The 18,715-nt window shown below is 43.7% G+C and overlaps 1 protein-coding gene across 4 annotated transcripts in view; it reads right to left on the bottom strand.

Moving 5' to 3' along the window:
* The window catches only part of SORCS1 (sortilin related VPS10 domain containing receptor 1), a 413,081-nt gene that overhangs the window by 220,344 nt on the left and 174,022 nt on the right, over positions 1-18,715 (bottom strand). The window lies entirely within an intron of this gene.

Genomic DNA, 18,715 nt, shown 5'->3' with positions numbered 1-18,715 from the left:
TTACTGTTTTTTTGTCAGATGATTTATTTGATTAACTCCCCCCACACCCACTATTCCGCCAACTCTAGTTTTAATTGCACTCATGGTAAATAAAAAGCCACTAAAATATATAGCTCAAGATCTTGATTCAAAGTCTATCGGAGTCAATAGCAAGGACTTCACTGGGAATTGGATCTGGGGCTGAACTGGTTACCTAGTTAAAATGCAACCTCTCAACACAACACACCTTCTGCCCCAAACTATTTCCACTCTCACTGGTGCCTTTGGCCTTCACTCTAGGTGGCATCTCTTTCTCCACTCATGTAGTTTGCCTCGATGCAGTATTACCTCTAAAAATTTTCTGCTGTGCTTTTTGATGGAATCCACGGGAACAAGTGCTAGGTCTGGATGAATGGAATGGTACACAGAGGAAATGCTGCACTCCTGGACCGAGTTCTTCTGTTAATCTACTTCTAAAAGTCAGGACTCAATTTTCCATCAAAGTGTGATACATCTCCCTAGGATTCAGCAGTGCCTCTGATCAACAAGCACAGTATTTGATGCAGAACTCATATTTAAATATCTATGGCACATAGTTTTCCAGTTCTTCCCTAAGGCAAGTGCAACATTCAGGACTAGCCTTACATGCAAGTAACACATGTCTGTGCCCAGTTTTGCAACTCAAAATGGCTCTGGGACCCAAAAGGCAAAATTCATGGCCCAAGCCCCCCACCCCTTCTCTAACCTATGGTAGTATTAGCATTCTCTCTGGTTTTCATGTCTCTCCTACCTCACTGGATTCCTTTTTTTTTTTTTTTTTTTTGCCAAAGGTGGGGGAAGAAGTGGCAAGGAAGGGATCAAACATTTAGGAGAGACATAAACATGATTTGGAGCAAATGGAGAAAACACCGGGAAATGGTCTGGTACCACTGCCTTATCATTCTCAATAGCTTCAATTCTTTTATCCCATATTCCATGTTCCGATGAACACTTTCAAGATCCCCACACACACCCCTCCCCAAAAGATATATTTCTGCTGATGTAGCAGGGGCACCTGTTCCTTCTCACTTGTAAGCATTAAGGGGAAAGAGTTCATTTCCATTTCCTGCAGGGTCCATCACCTGGCCCCAAATTCCCCTGCTCTATTCAAGAGGTCTGGTTGTGTCTTGCAGTGACCTCTTGCTGCTTATGCAGTATACATGAGTCATTCCTTATGGTCTCTAATTCTCATACTTACGTTTCAAGTTCTAGCTTTTCTCAGCATTCAGACACACTTTCAAATCCCATCCATTAATCTTCACCGTCTTCCCTCTCTCTTTGAGCTTCCAGCCTTTAGAATTCAGATTCTGCTTTCCTGTCTTAGGATGTTTTTCCACATCTTTGTCCATCTGCTTTGCTCCTTCCCCCCTCCCACCCCGCCCATACTCTGTGTATTGCTAGACAGAAGGCATAACACTTGAATATATACCATTTAGGCATTCAGATCACATACTAATACACATTCACGCTGGTGAGTGTGTTACAGGGTCTCCTCTGTGCTGATCTACAGAAGATACGAGTCTGTTAGAAGCCAATTTACAGAGATTTAGTTCAAGTTGTAGCAGATCATATTTTCAGCTCCTGAGGTCCCTGGGTCAATCCCCAGTACGGTGAATATCACACAGCATTGTTACCTCTCCCAATTTTATTGCGAGTCTCGTGATTATTTGGTATTTCTCTTAGAGCCCTCGCTCCTGGAGTCATGAGATTATGTGAGAATCTCAGCTTTCATTTCCTCATCATTTGTGGGTCTTTGACTCAGGATTGTGTTGAACGCTTGAGGTTGGCAATACCGGAGGAGGGAATTCACTATCATGAAGCCGGTTCTTTATACCAACATAAACTGTCTCTCTGCTGAGCTAACAATCTTTTTCAGGGGAATGAGTGGATTCAGGGGTTGGCTATGATATATAGACCTTTTGTCTGTAGGGTCCATCTCCTATAGGTTCTGGACAGACCCCAACACCAGCACAGAGCCCTACTGACTTCAGTGGAGTGGCATGTGAGCGCAGGGGGCCACTCTCATAGAGCAACATAGGGCCTAGGTTTCCAATTTCAATATGGCCCAGGTTGGTGAAGACCAAAAAGTCTTACAGAAAATGGGCCAGGACCGTAGGAAACAAAGGAGCTGATCCTAGTCCAGTTTCTAGTGGAAAATCACCACCACATAGAAGAGATGGGCTACAAACCAACTTCTCATCCACCAGCAGGTCTCCATGGAATAGAGAAGTAGGCCATTGGTGAATGGCTTTGCTTGCGCCAGTGCTATCATGTTTTGGAGATGTGACTATAAGAATTCAGCGTTTGATGTTGTCAGACACCATTCATAAATCAAGAAATATTACTCCAAAGGGTCGCTGGCAGACTGCCAACACTTCTTAGATGGTGGATCAAGTTGCTTGGGGTGCGTACATGAATTATTGGTTTTCCACAGACAATAAAAATGACTGGAGAGATAGGGCCAGACCTTCAGCCAGTGTAAGTTTGATTGATTTCAATGAAGCTGCACTGATTTACTTTAGCTGAGGAGGTGGCCCAAGATGTGATACAGCATTCCAAATTACAAAACTATTGAAAACTCAACGCTGCCTTCGTTTTCATGAACACGTTCACGTCGGTGGGTACAGTTGCATCTGTCAGATATCTTAAAGGTTTGAAGAAGTCTATCAAAAAGCATCCACACAATCTACCTGGTGGAAAAGAAAGACAGACCTAACTTCTGAAATGTAAATTAAGTCCATTCCCTGTCTGTAAGGGGTACTTGATGCATGGCTGGAAACATTAGTTTTGAACTTGCTGTAGTCAAAGGCAAAAGTAAGAATCTCAGATTCGGTCAATGTAATATTTGTTTAAAAATATGTCCAGTGATTACAAATTAATATGGAATCATAGAATATCAGGGTTGGAAGGGACCTCAGGAGGTCATCTAGTCCAACCCCCTGCTCAAAGCGGGACCAATCCCCAATTTTTGCCCCAGATCCCTAAATGGCCCCCTCAAGGATTGTTATCTTTAACTAAATTAGATCCTCGGCTGATGTCAATGGGTGTAGCCCCAAAGACCACAGAGATACAGTGATTTACACCGGCTGTGTACCTAGCCCATCATCATAATCTAATTCCCCAAACTGCTGAAAATTGCATTGTCCCTGAGACAGTTTTTGGGGCCGAGAACATCTGCTGTTCTGGAGAAACATCCTGTCCCATGGAGCTGCCTGCTATGGCCCTGATTCTGTTTTGGGATCTGTTCACAGATGGCATCCCCTTGACTGTAGTGAGCACAAGGTTCCATGCTAGCCAATTCTGATACAGAATCGAGACCTGTATCATTAGCAGGGAGTGAAGGAAGCAGCAGAGGCTGCCTGGATAGGAAAGCTTCAGGCTCCTGTACCCTCAGGGCTCATCTACATGGTGCCAAGAAAGTGCACCAGAGGCGTGTGATTTGTAAAGTGGTCTGATGTGTTGTGTTCTAGCTGCCCTGTGTAGACCCTTCTGGTGTGCTCTGAAAGGTACCTTGTTTGTGTGAACTAGGCACTATTTAGAGCACACCAGAAGGGTGTTAGAGCACAGCACATTAGCGCACTTTACAAACCACACCCCTCTGGCACGCTTTGCCATGTAGACAAGCCCTCAGAAATTGTACAAGAGGCATCAACCCCCACTTCCACTGCCAACATGGGAAACAATTCTCAGCGCAGGGTGGGTTTCCACTTGGAGAGGGAGAGGTTGACACCCCTGGAAGATCCCCCAAAATCTCCTTGGGGTTTTAGTGTCACCAAAAATACACACATCCATGGGGCAGTGCTATCTCCTGGCCCTAAACAGCCTCCTGAACTAGCGCCCCACCCAGAGTCCACTACTAACTGGGCCTTGCCCTGCATCTCCCACGAGAGAAAGCAACAGCAACGGGGCAGCTTACTTTGTCAGAGACAAGACATAAGTAGATTGCATGAGAATCCTGGGCTGTTGGTGTAACTGCTGCTGAGTGCGTATTACAGATCTTCATCTGTGACCAATCCACAGGAGAGATGAGTCTGCTACAGCATCAGTCACGTTTAGTTCAAGATGGATCAGCTCCTGCTTTTAGCTATGGAGAGCCCTGGTTCAATCCCTTAAACAGAGACAGGAAGAAAAGGCCCATGGCTGGATTGTGTAAAAGACATTCGTGCAGAGGGAAAAAGTAACTGTGATTTACCCATAGATTGGTATGTGATGCACACATTCACTTCATTAACTACAACCCTTTGGTTTCTTCCAAAGGAGAAAAATAGCTTCTCCTGGTGATTTATTTCTGTTTGTTCTAGATTTTTGATAAGATCCAAATTAACATTAGAGCAGGGCAAAGCAGGCCTAGGGTATCAGAGTGAAACAGCTTCTCCCTAGAAAGATAGAAAACTTGACTGAAGTGGTTCCCCATCAGCTATACCAGAGTTCACTGGACTGAATGATGGATGGCCAGAATGAAGCGTTCTCTAGAAACAAATCAGGCAGGGAAATCTGCAGCTACGACAACACAAAAACATCAGAGAGGCTCCAAGGTGATACAGCTCAGACCCTGGCATCCGGGTAGCACTGCAATGACTTCAGGCCTCATTTCTGTGATCAGTGTCAGGACTGGGGGAAACCAATTTCTGAAGTACTGGGAATAGGGTCTGGAGACATTCACCTCTAGGTAACTGGTTGCCACAAGGATGAAATTCAGAGGGTCAGAACAAGGCATTACGCCCTTAGGGTACATCTGCACTGCAGCTGGAGATGCGATTCCCAGCTTGAGTTACCCACGCTAGCTTAGTGTGCCAAATAATGACAGTGCAACCACAGCAGAGCAGGAGGCACATGGGTTACCTAGTGCCTCAGATGGGATAGTACTCGGGCAGCTAGCCTGAGCTGCCATCCACCCCACCGCAGCTACACTGCTATTTTTAGCATGGTAGCTCGTTCAAAGCTAGTATGGGTATGTCTACCCGTGCTGGAAATGACACATCCATGTGCACTGTAGGCATACCCACAGCCTCATGCTGGTCCTCTGCACTGGTGAGCAGTTCACCTTCAGGAGAAAATCGGGGACACGCCGTGCAAACTATTAACTCTTCCCTCACTGGTGCAGCATGGAAGTGGCACTTCCACTCACCAAAGAGGGTTAATCTCAGTCTGCCTTGATTAAAGGATAGAGACATTAATGTTCATGCTAGAAAGAAGAAAAAGCCAGGCCACATTATTCTCTTTCGCTTTCATGTTTAAAATGCATCGAGTTAATAGAAATAAATGTGAAGGAATGATGTATCTTGCCAGCCTCGAAACCGATGCAATTATAGTCACAATAAACACTCCTTATCTTGGAAATGCACACACAACAGGACAGCGCATAACATGCCAGGATAAAGGTGTTAATCATGCCTGCTAAATATAAAGGGGCGAAAAAAGGCAGCTGTAATCCATTTATCTCTAAGGAGGGAAAGGCACTTTATAGGGCAGCAATTAAAATCCAAACTGGTTGGGGGGGAGGGAAGCAAAGTTTAATGCCGACATGCAAAAAAGAGAGGGAACAAAACCCAAACTCAAACCCACAGGAAATAATCAATATCTGATGAGATGCCGCAGCACTATTAATAGCATGAAAGTGCTGGCAGACACTATCAACCCGAGTTTTATTAATTAACGGGAGATACACAGATACAAGGATTTCTGAAAGTACAAAGAACAAATGTGGTGCAGAGCCGGCTCCTCCAAAGAACACAGTGTGCAATTGACAAGGATGCAGGGTCTAAATTAGCCAGCAGCTCTTTGACTCAAAGAAATAGGCTCTCAAACCAATTGTAAATCCCCCCCTCCCCCCATTTCGTTTCCATCTCTCTCTGATTTTCCATGCAATGCTGAAAGGTAACCTACTTGGAGCCTTTTTCAGCTAAAGCCCGTAGAACTTATTTTCCGCGATGCTGAATGTCAATTGACTCCAGAAGGGATTTGGAGATCTCAATCTAGGTGGTTGTTTTTTTAAACCCACCATTGTATTATTCCCAAACACTCCCACTCCTCAGATGCCTGCTAAATCACTTTATTTTCCTCACAACAGACTGTAACAAATAAACCACTGTTTTCACAAACAAGGCCAGGGATTGATTGCACATCAGGGATTCTCTCTTCTCTAGACTTGTTGACAAATAATGAACCAGGCTTGATTTGTTTGGCAGGATCCATGTGTTCAGATTCCCCGCTTCTCCCCCCCCCGGCCTGTGTCATCAATCACAGGACCAGGTGGTATGGTGTTTCAGTGAGATGAGAGATATTCCCCAGGAGCTGGTTTTTCACCGCTCTTCTATGCCCAAAAAGTTTACACACAACTATTATTGGATTATAGTTTTCTTTTATTACAGATTGATCCTAAAGATGATGCTGTCATTTATAGTAGCAAAACCCAATGGCGACTCATCAACAGTGTAAACGCTAAATAATGGCTGGCTTTGTTCTCATCTTTATTTCCAATAAAACCCCTCATAAAGTGACATTGCCTGGAACCTCTTGTTACAAGAATTTGTTTTGTTGAATAAAATGAGATACAAACACTGGAATATAAACCCTTTAAGGAGAAAATTGGCATTCATAGACAGTAGGGAGCTCTGCAAATCTTGGAGTGTCTGTTTATAGCTGTATAAATATATATATGCTAGATAGAGCTGAGCAAATAAATTGTAACAAAGCATCTGCTTGATGCATTTAACTCTTCAGTAGAATGTTTGTGAACCTATGATGATTTTCACAAATGTATTCATTATCTGAACAAATCCAATGAAATGTCTTCTACAGTTTATGATTCAAACCATGTTGCTTAGTTGTGAGTGGCCAGATCTTTCACTTTTTACAATGAGAACATGAGCTCCAATTTTGTGTTTCATCTACATCAGCTGCTGATGGGGGCGCCACATGAAGGTAGGACACTTGCTCAGCTGCCTTGTGTTCAGCTGGATTCAGGAGAATATAAGAACGGCCATACTGGGTCAGACCAATGGTTTATCTAGCCCAGTATCCTGTCTTCTGATGTTGCTCACTCCCAAATGCTTCACATTGAATGAACAGAACAGTGCACTTATCAAGTGATCCATCCTCTATTATCCACTCCCAGTGTCTGGCAGTCAGAGGTTTAGGGATAGGGTTGCATCCCTGACTATCTTGGCTATAACCATTGATGGACCTATCGTCCATGAACATTTCTAATTCTTTTTTGAACCCCTTTATAGTTTTGGTCTTCACAACATCCCCTGGCAAGGAGTTCTACAGGTTGACTGTGTGTTGTGTGGAAAAAAAGTACTTCCTTTTGTTTGTTTTAAACCTGCTGCCTATTAATTTCATTGAGCAACCCCTGGTTCGTGTGTTATAAGAAGGGGTAATTAACTCTTCATTATTCACTTTCTCCACACCATTCATGATTTTATTGACCTCTATCAGAGCCTCCTTTAGTTGCCTCTTTTCCAAACTGAACAGTCCGAGTCTTTTTAATCTCTCCTCATTTGGAAGCTGTTCCATGGCCTTTAGTCATTTTTGTTGCCCTTCTCTGTTTCTTTTCTAATTCTAACAGATTTTTTGAAGTGGGGTGACCAGAACTGCACACAATATTCAAGGTATGGACATACCATGGATTGAAATAGTGGCATTATGATATTTATGTTTTGTAATATAGCCTTTTCCTAATGTTTCTGAACATACTATTAGCATTTTTGACTGCTGCTGCACATTGAGTGGATGTTTTCAGAGAACTATCCACAATGACTCCAAGATCTCTTTCTTGAGTGTTAACAGCTAATTTAGATCCCATCATTTCATATGTATAGTTGGGATTATGTTTTCCAGTATGCATTAGTTTGCATTTATTAGCATTAAGTTCCATCTGCCATTTTGTTGCCCAGTCACCCAGTTTTGTGAGTTCCCTTTGTAACTCTTCACAGTCCGCTTTGGACGTAGCTATTTTGAGTAATTTTGTACTGTCTGCAAGCTTTGCCACCTCAGTGTTTACTATTTTTCTAAATGATTTATGCGTATGTTGAACAGCACTGGTTCCAGTATAGATCTCTGCCCGACACCATTATTTACCTCACCCCATTCTGAAAACTGACCACTTATTCCTACCCTTTGTTTCCTATCCTTTAACCAATTACTGATCCAGGAGAGGACCTTTCCTCTTATCCCATGACTGTTTACTTTACTTCAGAGTCTTTGGAGTCTAGAAACTTTATCTCTGCATCCTGTCCTGAGGTGACATGTACCCAGTCAATATAGGGATAGTTGAAATCCCGCATTATTACTGGTTTTTCTATTTTTGTAACCTCCCTGAGAATTTCACAATCACCATCACCGTCCTGGTCAGGTGGTCTGTAGTATATTCCTACTGCTATACTCTTATTATTCAAGCACGGAATTTCTACCCATGGAGATTCTATGGCAGTGGTTCTCAAACTGTGGGTTGTGACTCCAAAGTGAGTCATGACCCCATTTTAATGGGGTCACCAGGGCTGGCTTAGACTTGCTGGGGCCAAAGCCCAAGCCCAAGGGTTTCAGCCCTGGGCAGTAGGGCTCACGTTACAGGCCTCCTGCCTGTGGTTGAAGCCCTTGGGTTTCAGCTTTGGCGCCCTGGCCTAGGGAGGTGGGGTTTTGGCTTTGACCCTTCCCTCTCCCCCCCCCCCACCCAGCTGGTGGGGCTTGGGTGGGCTCAGGCTTTGGTCCCCCCTCCTGGGGGTCCTATAGTAATTTTTGTTGTCAGAAGGAGGTTGCAGTGCAATGAAGTTTGGGAAGCCCTGTTCTATGGTACAGTTTGATTCATTTAACATTGTTACTATATTTGACTCTGTTTTCTTTCACATATAGTGCCACTCCCCCACTAGCATGACCCGTTCTGTCATTCCTATATATTTTGTACCCTGGTACTTCCGTGTCCCATTGATGGTCATCATTTCACTAGTTTCTGTGATATCTGTTCTATCAATAGCCCCATTTAATCTCAGGCACTGAAGTTCTCCCAGCTTAGATTGTAGAAGGGGATGATGACCCAAGATCAGGTACTTTGTCTGACTCATGACATAAAAAACCCATTTGAGTCTGGAAAGAAAGTTGGTGCAGTCCTTACAGATTTGATGGCAACCTACAATCATGTGGTAAGCCAGGCTGACTGCCAAGATGCTACAAGTTATTCTTTGTAGGCTGATGGTGAGGGGTATCCAGGAAATGATTAGGAACTACAGCATCCTCCTCTGCAACTCTGGGAGAAAATCAGTTGCCTTAAATATCTTCACAATGGCCTTCCATAAAGGTCAATTTTGGTCCCCCATTTGTTCAACATATACACATACAATCTTTCTGAAATGCAGGCTGAGAAGTATGTATATGCTGATGACATCTGTATTGCTAGCACTGGAAACAACGTTCCTATTTTTGAAGGGAATCTCCAGCCACGAGATGAGTATTTTGATACTTTACTTCCAGCAGTGCAGACTAATTCTTAGTGAAATCAAGACAGTGGCAACTACTTTCATTTAAAACAATTGCCTGCCAATTGGCCCATCCATGAACAAGGATGGTTACTGCCATTCTGACCAGTTGTCACCTATTTGGGAGTAAAATTCGACCATTCCTTTACACACCAGCTTGACCTGGAACACCTGAAAATGAAGATATCTTCCTGTACCGCCTCGATACAAAAGTATTGGGATCCTCCTCAGGAGCAGATCCTTTGTTCATCTGACCTGCCCTAATGTTTGCTCCAGCTGAATCCTGCACTGCAATCTGGGGGTGCAGCCACCTCGCTCAGCTTGTCAACATGGAGCTGAATCTGGCCACTCGTATTATTACTGGCTGCTTGAATTATACACCAACCTCCAGTCTGTATGTGCCAGTGACATAGCTCCATTAGATCTTTGATGAGATGCCATCACGGTTAAGGCTGCCTGGACAGTTTTGACAGAAGAAACTAACCTATTACATCTCTGGTGAGCTAATGCCCCATTTTCAGACAGGAAACAACATGCAGCACCAACTCAAAGGTCTCATAATATTCAGGGCAGGAATCGCTCTTCTGGGGACCAGGGTGTGACACCAAAGCTGATCTCTTGACACCTTTTTTGCAATGGTAGCTCACATACTCCTGGAAAAAGAATGGTACTGGCCTTTCACCATGCACCGATGATCAGCGCTTCCAGGGAACTAAAAACTATGCTCTCACAGCGTGGACGCATCAGTGGGAAAGAGTCTAATGCACTAAGTAAATTCAGGACTCCATCACTCCGCCGGCCTCCTAAGTCCATTTGATTGTAGAGCCTGGTCCAGGCTCATCCGGAGTTGCCACAACTGTGCACTGCTGTGACTGTGGGGCAACATTCCAGACAATAACTCATGTGGTGGAAGAGGGCCCAATTTGACACCTGTATTCTCTGGTTACAGAGCCTGGACGTTGCTCTCTGATGCTGTATATGAGAAGAAGTGGCCAGATTAAGTACAGATTATATGTTCAGTTTCCTGATTGGATGATAGCAACAGCAATAGGCCCTGTTATCAGCAAAGCACATGCTTAACTTCAGCTTTAAGGAGACTACTCATGTAGTTAAACTTAAGGAAGTGCTTAAGTGCTTTATTTAATAGGGATAGGCTTAAGCATGGGTTTACAGTTAGACCCGTGCTTGATTGCTTTGCTGAATCATTGCCTTAACCAGATTTCTTATGCAAATACTCATAGGAAAAAAATATAATTTGCTTTCCATGATTAGGCAAGAGTACAAGCTTAAAATTTATTTTCCATTAAACCTTACTAGAGAAATGTTTGTGGAACAGAGAACATTAAAGGTTGAGAGTGCAACCAAAGAGAATTCATTTGAAATGTCAAGCAAATATTCATGGGGAAATATTTGCAGTATTTACCTAGTAATAATAGACAGTCTACTCACCCTCCATCTGGTGTGTGTGTGTGGTGTGTGTGTGTGTGTATGTGTGTGTGTAAAATATATCTTTTGAGAAGTTGAGATTTCTAGTGAAAAACTAAAGCCATATAGCTTAAAAAGGTGACTAACAATCTTTCAGAGCAGGGTTATTTCTAAAGTAAACAGGACTTCTCTCAACATTTCATCATTTTGGGGAAGAATTTCTGCCCCCTTAATCAAAGAGTTTTCAGTAGAAACATTCTTGAGTGAAAAATTCACAAATATTCCCCCTCCCTTTCACAAAATTAAGGCAATTTTCCATTCCACATCGAAATGCAAAACCTGTCCAGTTTCAAGGGTTTGTGCATTTCACTACAAATTTCACATAGCTTTAAACTATTACTCTCTTTCTCTTGCTCTCTTAGTCAATGAGACTACTCCATGGGCTTAACTTGACACACGTAATTAAGTCGTTTGCTGGATCAGGGCCTTATAGTATAAGGATACAGCTTTTGATAAGTCAACCCTATCCTTTAAAAATCCCCTTTTGCCCTAACATGCTGCATCTTCCGTAACTCTCTGCTGATGCTTCCCTACAAACCAGTAATTCAGAGGTCATGCAATCCTGTCACCCAATAGCCAAGCTTTAGCAAAGGAACAACAATGGGAAAATGGGTAATAAATGTATGTCCAGCACACATCAGATACAATTACTACATAAATCCCCTCCATTGGGAGCTGGGACCAGAACCCTAGTCTTTCCACCATAAAATGAGAAGGCCCTTGTTACTTGATGTGAAGGAGAACTTCTCCACCTTCTAACAGAAGCTGGCCAGCCAGAATGAGACAACATCACCTGTTCATTCACACACAGATCTGAAAAGTTATTACTATGCCATCAATTAACTTTTGCTTCCGGTGGCACCCAAAATCCAAGCAGTACTGAGGCTCTTGAGAACTTTAAAAAGAAAACAAAAATTGTCAGGCTCAGTTTGAATTTTGGGGAAGAACGTGCTGGTCAATTTGGTATTTGATCTGAATTGATCTGAACCAGTTCACCAGTCCTTAGTATTGACCAACAAGTAGGACAACTAATTTAGATCACACAAACTTGCAACAGACCATCAGCCTGTGTTTGGTATTCCTGGGATGCTGTGGATCTGTACACCCTGGTCCAAATCTTGTAAGCTTTACACACATGTTACAAAGCAATGGGAGTTTTGGATGCTTAAGAGCTGCAGGAATGGGCCAACCCACACCCCACTAGCTTGTGAAGGAATCAAGAGCAACTAATGCCACTCCTGACAAAAAAAGCCAACATATTGTCGACAGAAGGAATCTTCCTTTCCTCCTTCAAACACACAACAGTCCAACCAACACTGAAAAAAAACCCTATCCCGATACATCAGTTCTAGCCAACTACTGCCCAGTGTCAAACATCCCAGTCCTGAGCGATCTCTCCGAGAGGCTAGTCAAAGCACAACTACAAATACATCAAGATGTTCAGACGTGATTAGTGATTGTAGGTGCCTCCATCTTGAGATGTTTTAGAGGGGTCCTGTCAGTGCTTAATTTGTGCTAGGGCCTTGCAGTTCATAGCCCCAGCACCTCTAAACTTGGCAATTCATAGCCCCGGCACCTCTGGACTTGGCAGTTCATAGCCCCGGCACCTCTGGGATTGCCGCATCAATTATGAAAATAAAAAAAAAAATTGCTAGAGCCCTGGCAACTAACTGCTTGAGCCCCTGCTCCTCTTTCATGACAAATTAAGCACTGGGCCTGTAGGAATGAAGGAAAGTAGATGTGTTTTGTAGTTTAAGTAAAATAAAGAGGTTTTTATCAGCCATGGAAAGGTTTTGAATATAACGGGGAAAAATGTAACAAGGCTTTAAAAACAGGGGGAGGGATAGCTCAGTGGTTCGAGCATTGGCCTGCTAAACCCAGGGTTGTGAGTTCAATCCTTCAGGGGGCCACTTGGAGATTGGTCATGCTTTGAGCAGAGGCTTGGACTAGATGATCTCCTGAGGTCCCTTCCAACCAGAATAATCTAGGATTGCTTCTAATTTTTCAATCTATTGGCATCTGGCAAGATTAACTTTGGGGAAAATACTGAGCTCAAAGTTTGGTTGATAAGAAAAGAGAAGCCTCTCATTTATCAGGAATAGTTCTAACTAGTTTAACAATAAAGAAAAGCTGATCTGTGATGAACTGGTAGTAACCTTTGACATACCAATGTTGTCTTAAAGAAGGAGCCCATTCATAAAATCATGTCTACTCAAGGCCAGGAAAGGGGTCAACCCCAAGCTGCCCCAAACTGGTTCTTAACTAAAGCTAGCCATTGGCAATGACATCACTTGTTTGTTAAAGAGTATCAAAAGATAACCTCTTAAAAGTATTCATTACTGTTTCCTGCCTATCCAGTTGGAGCTAGTCAGCATGGGTTTAAGCAACCCTGGGTCTAGGCCTTTTGTATTTTAATCGAGTGCTTATGAATTTGTTACTGCATGAGTAATGATAATTGCTTATTATTTAGGCTTTTTAGACATGTTTAGAATAAATTGTGTAACTATAATTCGGCCTTTGGATTTAAGAAAGGAATTTATGGCTGAATTGGTGTCATGGTGGCACACTGTGTTAATAAGTCAATAATAATTCCAATGGGCCCTGATTTTCAGAATTCATCTTAAGCACCTACCTTCTGAAAAGCAGCTCCTTTCAAAGACATCTCAAGTTGAACGTACCAAAGTAGAGATGCCCAAAATCTATAGTAACTTTTGAAAATCTTGGCCTAAGTTTCCAAGGGAGAATCAGCAACAGACCGACTTTGAGACCGTCAGAGGACTTTCATGATACCAGTGCAAAGTATTAATATTTTATTATTCAATGTGCTTTTTATTTCTCAGAGATAACTGATTAGGAAAAAATATATCACAAAATAACTTTTCAATGGGCCTAGATCCAGGCTTTATTCAAGCACATCCCTTTCTACATATATCAAATGCCTATTTCATTGGAAAATATCACGATGCAAGGAAAGAAATTGTACACAAATATACTGCTGTGTCAACGTTATTGATTTTCTCACCATTTGTAAAGACCTTCATTGTCCTACTTAAATCTATCAGCATTTCAAAAGGCGACCCTGGGAGCCCCATTTATCTGCAGCTGAACATTCTTTTCATTTCCATTTAACAATCAAAATCATGATTTAAATGGCTAGGGCCCCCCTCTCTGCTTCCATTACGTTAAATGTCCAAGAACAGTCAGTCATCATCCTCTCTCAAAGTACTGCACTCAGTTTCAATAATTTGTGTTGAACTCCTTTGTGGGACTAGGAAAGTTACAAGCCTGTGGTTTTCTTTTAAATCAAGATCTCATTATCCAGCCTGATTTTTTTAAATCTGAGCAATTTAGTTAAGTATGCTTCATTAATCACGTAGCTCTGCAGCAGCCCGGGTAGACCAGTCTTCTTTTTGGGTCTTCCAGCAATCATTCAAACAATACAAAAACTCAGTCCATTGGAGTGGGGAAGGAGCGACGTTCCACATCCTAAATCCCCTGTTGTGCATCCATGCACAGCTCAAAGGTCAGCATCCAAGTGGCAATTTTGCTTTCATACAACTTGCAAGAGAGAGAGAGAGAGAGAGAGACCACCCACAGCACTAACAGAACCGGTGTCAAAATTCCCAGCTCCATGCATCTCTCCTCCCCAAAGCCACCTTGTTCTTCCCCATTCTTCTTAAAGCAACCATGTCCCAAACATCAAAATGGACAGAATCATAGACTCATAAGAAAATAGGGCTGGATGGGACCGCAAGAGATCATCTACTCCACCCACCTCCCACCCATGCTAAGGCAGGACCAGGTATACTTAGACCACCTCAACAGGTGTTTGTCTGCCCTGTTCTGGAAAACCTCCAGTGATGGGGATTCTACAGCCTCCCTAGGTCACCTGTTCCAGTGATTACCTAGCCTGAGAGTTAGAAAGTTTTCCCTAATATCTAACTCAAATCTCTCTTGCTGCAAACATAGAGAACAAAGGCTAGGCCTACATTTGGAGTTGGGGTTGTGATTCCCCGCTCACGTAGCCATACTTGTGCTAACTCTCATTAAGTTAGCATGCTAAAAATAGTAGGGTAGCCGCGGTAGCATAGAATCACAGAACTGAAAGGGACCTCGAGTGGTCACCTAGTCCAGTCTCCTGCACTTTAGGCAGGACTAAGTATTATCTAGACCAGTGGTCTCCAAACTTTTTTGATCACGCACCCCTATCAATAAAAAAATTTTGAACACGCATCCCAGGCCGCGCCTCAGGGCCAGCTCTACCATTTTTGCCGCCCCAAGCCAAAAAAAGAAAAAAGCCACTCGGACTCCCGCCCGAACTGCCGAAGCAAAAAAAAAGCCGCCCGAACTACCGAAGGCGGCGCTGCTCCGGCGGCGCTTCTCCTGCCGTGCACCCCACTTTGGAGACCACTGATCTAGACCATCCCTGACTTGTGTTTGTCCAACCTGCTCTTAAAAATCCCCAATGATGGAGATTCCACAACCTCCCTAGGCAATTTATTCCAGTGCTTAGCCACTCCAACAGTTAGGACATTTTTCCTAATGTCAAGCCTAAACTGTCCTTGCTGCAATTTAAGCCCATTGCTTCTTGTCCTATCCTCAGAGGTTAAGAAGAAAAAAATTTCTCCCTCCTCCTTGTAATAACCTTTTATGTACTTGAAAACTGTATGTCCCCGCTCAGTCTTCTCTTCTCCAGACTAAACAAACCCAATTATTTCAATCTTCCCTCATAGGTCATTTTTTCTAGACCCTTAATCATTGTTGTTGCTCTTCTCTGGACTTTCTCCAATTTGTCCATATCTTTCCTGAAATGTGGCACCCAGAACTGGACACAATACTCCAGTTGAGGCCTAATCAGCGCGGAGTAGAGCAGAAGAATTACTTCTAGTGTCTTGCTTACAATACTCCTGCTAATACATCCCAGAATGATGTTTGCTTTTTTTGCAATAGCATTACACTGTTGACTCATATTTCGCTTGTGATCCACTATGATCCCCAGATCCCTTTCCGCAGTACTTCTTCCTAGGCAGTCATTTCCCATTTTGTATGTGAACAGCAAGGTGAGTGGCAACCTGGGCTAGCTGCCCCAAGTACAAACCTGCCTGGATCCCAGGGGTATGTACTCGGGGAGAGTAGCTTGTTAGGGTTGCCAATTTTCTACCTGCAGAAAATTGAACACCCTTGCCCCATCCCTTCCCTGAGGCCTTGCCCCCCGCTCACTCCATCCCCCCTCCTGTCACCTGCTCTCCCCCACCCTCGCTCATTTTCATCAGGCTGGGGCAGGGGTTGGTGTACAGGAGGGGGTACAGGCTCTGGGCTGGCACTGCAGACTCTGGGGTGGGGCAGGGGTGCGGGACGGGGTTCAGGATGTGGGCTCCAGGTGGCGCTGACGTCTGGCTGCTCCCGGGAAGCAGCGACATGTCCCTCCGGCTCCTAGGCAGAGGCACGACCAGGGAAGCTCTGTGTGCTCCGTGTGCTGTGGTTCTCGGCCAATGGGAGCTACGGAGCCGGTGCTAGGGGCGGCACCTGTGGGCGGGGGCAGTGCACGAACCCTCCCTGGTCGCCCCTCTGCCTAAGAGCTGGACAAGCCGGCTACTTCCTAGGAGCCGCACAGATCTGGGCAGGGAGCCTGCTTTCCTCTCTGCATCACCAATCAGACTTTTAACAGCCCGGTCAGCAGTGCTGACCAGAGCCACCAGGGTCCCTTTTTGACTGGGTGTTCCAGTCAAAATCCAGACACCTGGCAACCGTATAGCCCAAAGCTATACGACTATTTGGAGCATGCCAGCTCAAAGAGAGCTAGGGTGATTATGTCTGCTTGAGCAAGGAATCACACCTCCACCTTCATGTGTCGATGTAGTCTAAAGTACTGCTAATGGTACACTTGTCAAGCTTGTCCATGAGGCATAAAAACTACAGGATCATTTAAACTAAAATAATCTGAATTAGACCCCAGTTCTGCAAACATGTCTTCACATGAGTAATTTTACTTGCATGTGTAATCTCGTTAAAATCCACGGGACGACTCAGTGCATAAAGTTACTCATGTATGGACGTGTTTGCAGGATTGAGACCTTAATTTGCAAATTCCATTTTAGTTGGGGGATGAAAAGTTACCTGAGTAAGAGCTACCAGAGTATCGATGGCACATTGTACAAAAACTGGTGTCTATGACGGTTCTATTCAGACTACATGGGCATCCTGGGTAAGTATGGGTTTCAAGTCATCTAAATGACTTCATATCCATCATTCTTCTCTGTTTATTTGGAAGTGGTGTTTACCCCCTGCGCTCAAGTCAGAGACGGGCAATTCAATGTATAATGTGGAAAACCAAAACGAGGTTGATGAATGCAAAACATGGACTAGTCAGACCTCAAACAAGCAAGCTAGAGCTATTCATAGACCTAAAACTCTGAATATTTTCAAAAGACAGAAATGTATGCTGCCTCAAGGGAACTTAGCTGGTGCAAATGGTAACTTCTTTATGGCACATAATAGGTCACAGAAGTCATTTGTGGGAAAGGCAGTTATATAAAATGCAGGGTATCAAACCAGATGACCCAAGTGATCATTTCTGCCACTACTACATATGACCTTTCAGTCCCTCATTACAGCACAAGTATGTAATAAGGGTGAAATTCGCTACTGTGCAAAGGGCCAGCAAGAAGCCTATGCAATATTTAAATCCCAGTTAAGCCCTACAGACAAGATCCCACACTAATTTATCACCCATGCTGTGGGAGGAAGAAGTCCTAAGGGATTAAATAGTTCTTGGTACCTAGCCTTGTACTGGCCCTCTGTGCAGGGGTAAATTTCACCTCAAATGAACAATCCTTGAACAACTGTTCCCATGTCTTGGGACAACAGAAACTTTAAGATCGAGAATGCTGGTGTTCCTGGTTTTTTTTCTTATGCAGGCATTTATCTTGTGTATACTGCATGGAAATTCCCAATCCATATGCACTGTCTCAGTTTCCCTAAACCAGTTAGGTGCCTTTCAAGTGCAGAGGAAAATGAAGTCCCTGCCTCAAAAAGCAAGCAGTCTAAAAGGACACACACGACAGGCTGAGACGGAGCAGCAGGGTCTGCAGAGAGGGGGTGAATGGTACCACGGAGACAGCTAAAACCTTGCTTAATACAGAATTTGAGGGAGACTCTGCCTGGGGGCGTCCCCTTTAATCAGGGGTCTGTGTGGGACAATCCAGGGCATTATTCCCAATCATCACCCTACTTCTTCATACCCTGTGCCCTATACTTCCATATAGCAAGAGACCCTGTCAGAAATGTACAGAAGAGAAGGTAGCCTCTGCCTTTTACAAGCATGCCGGCATCATAAACTCTCACTAAATTGTAACTCAGTGGGGTGCTTGCCTAATTAAAACCTTTTGGGCTTTGGGAGCATTTTCTCTTCAGGATTTTGTCAGATCATGTTCAGTTGGCTAGTGGGAGAACTGTCAGGGCACATAACCTTACATGCAATCTGGTTTCCGGAGATCCTAACATCTTAACGAGTCTCTCCCCTTCTAAACAATGAAATCATCGCCAGCCAGAAGGTATACATATGATGGGATGCTCGATACCTTTTATGCCCATCCATGTCTTGTAGACAATCACAGTCCCAGATCCTCAGCTGTTGTAAACCGGCATTTACTTCAATAGAGCTATGCCAGTTTCCACCAACACAGGATCGGGTCCATAGTACTTACATTAGCAGTAATGAACATTCAGGGAATGGATGA

Source organism: Chrysemys picta, chromosome 7 (genome assembly GCF_011386835.1).
Source record: "Chrysemys picta bellii isolate R12L10 chromosome 7, ASM1138683v2, whole genome shotgun sequence".
Classification (NCBI taxonomy): domain Eukaryota; kingdom Metazoa; phylum Chordata; order Testudines; family Emydidae; genus Chrysemys; species Chrysemys picta.
This window is presented reverse-complemented; position numbering and strand designations above follow the sequence as displayed.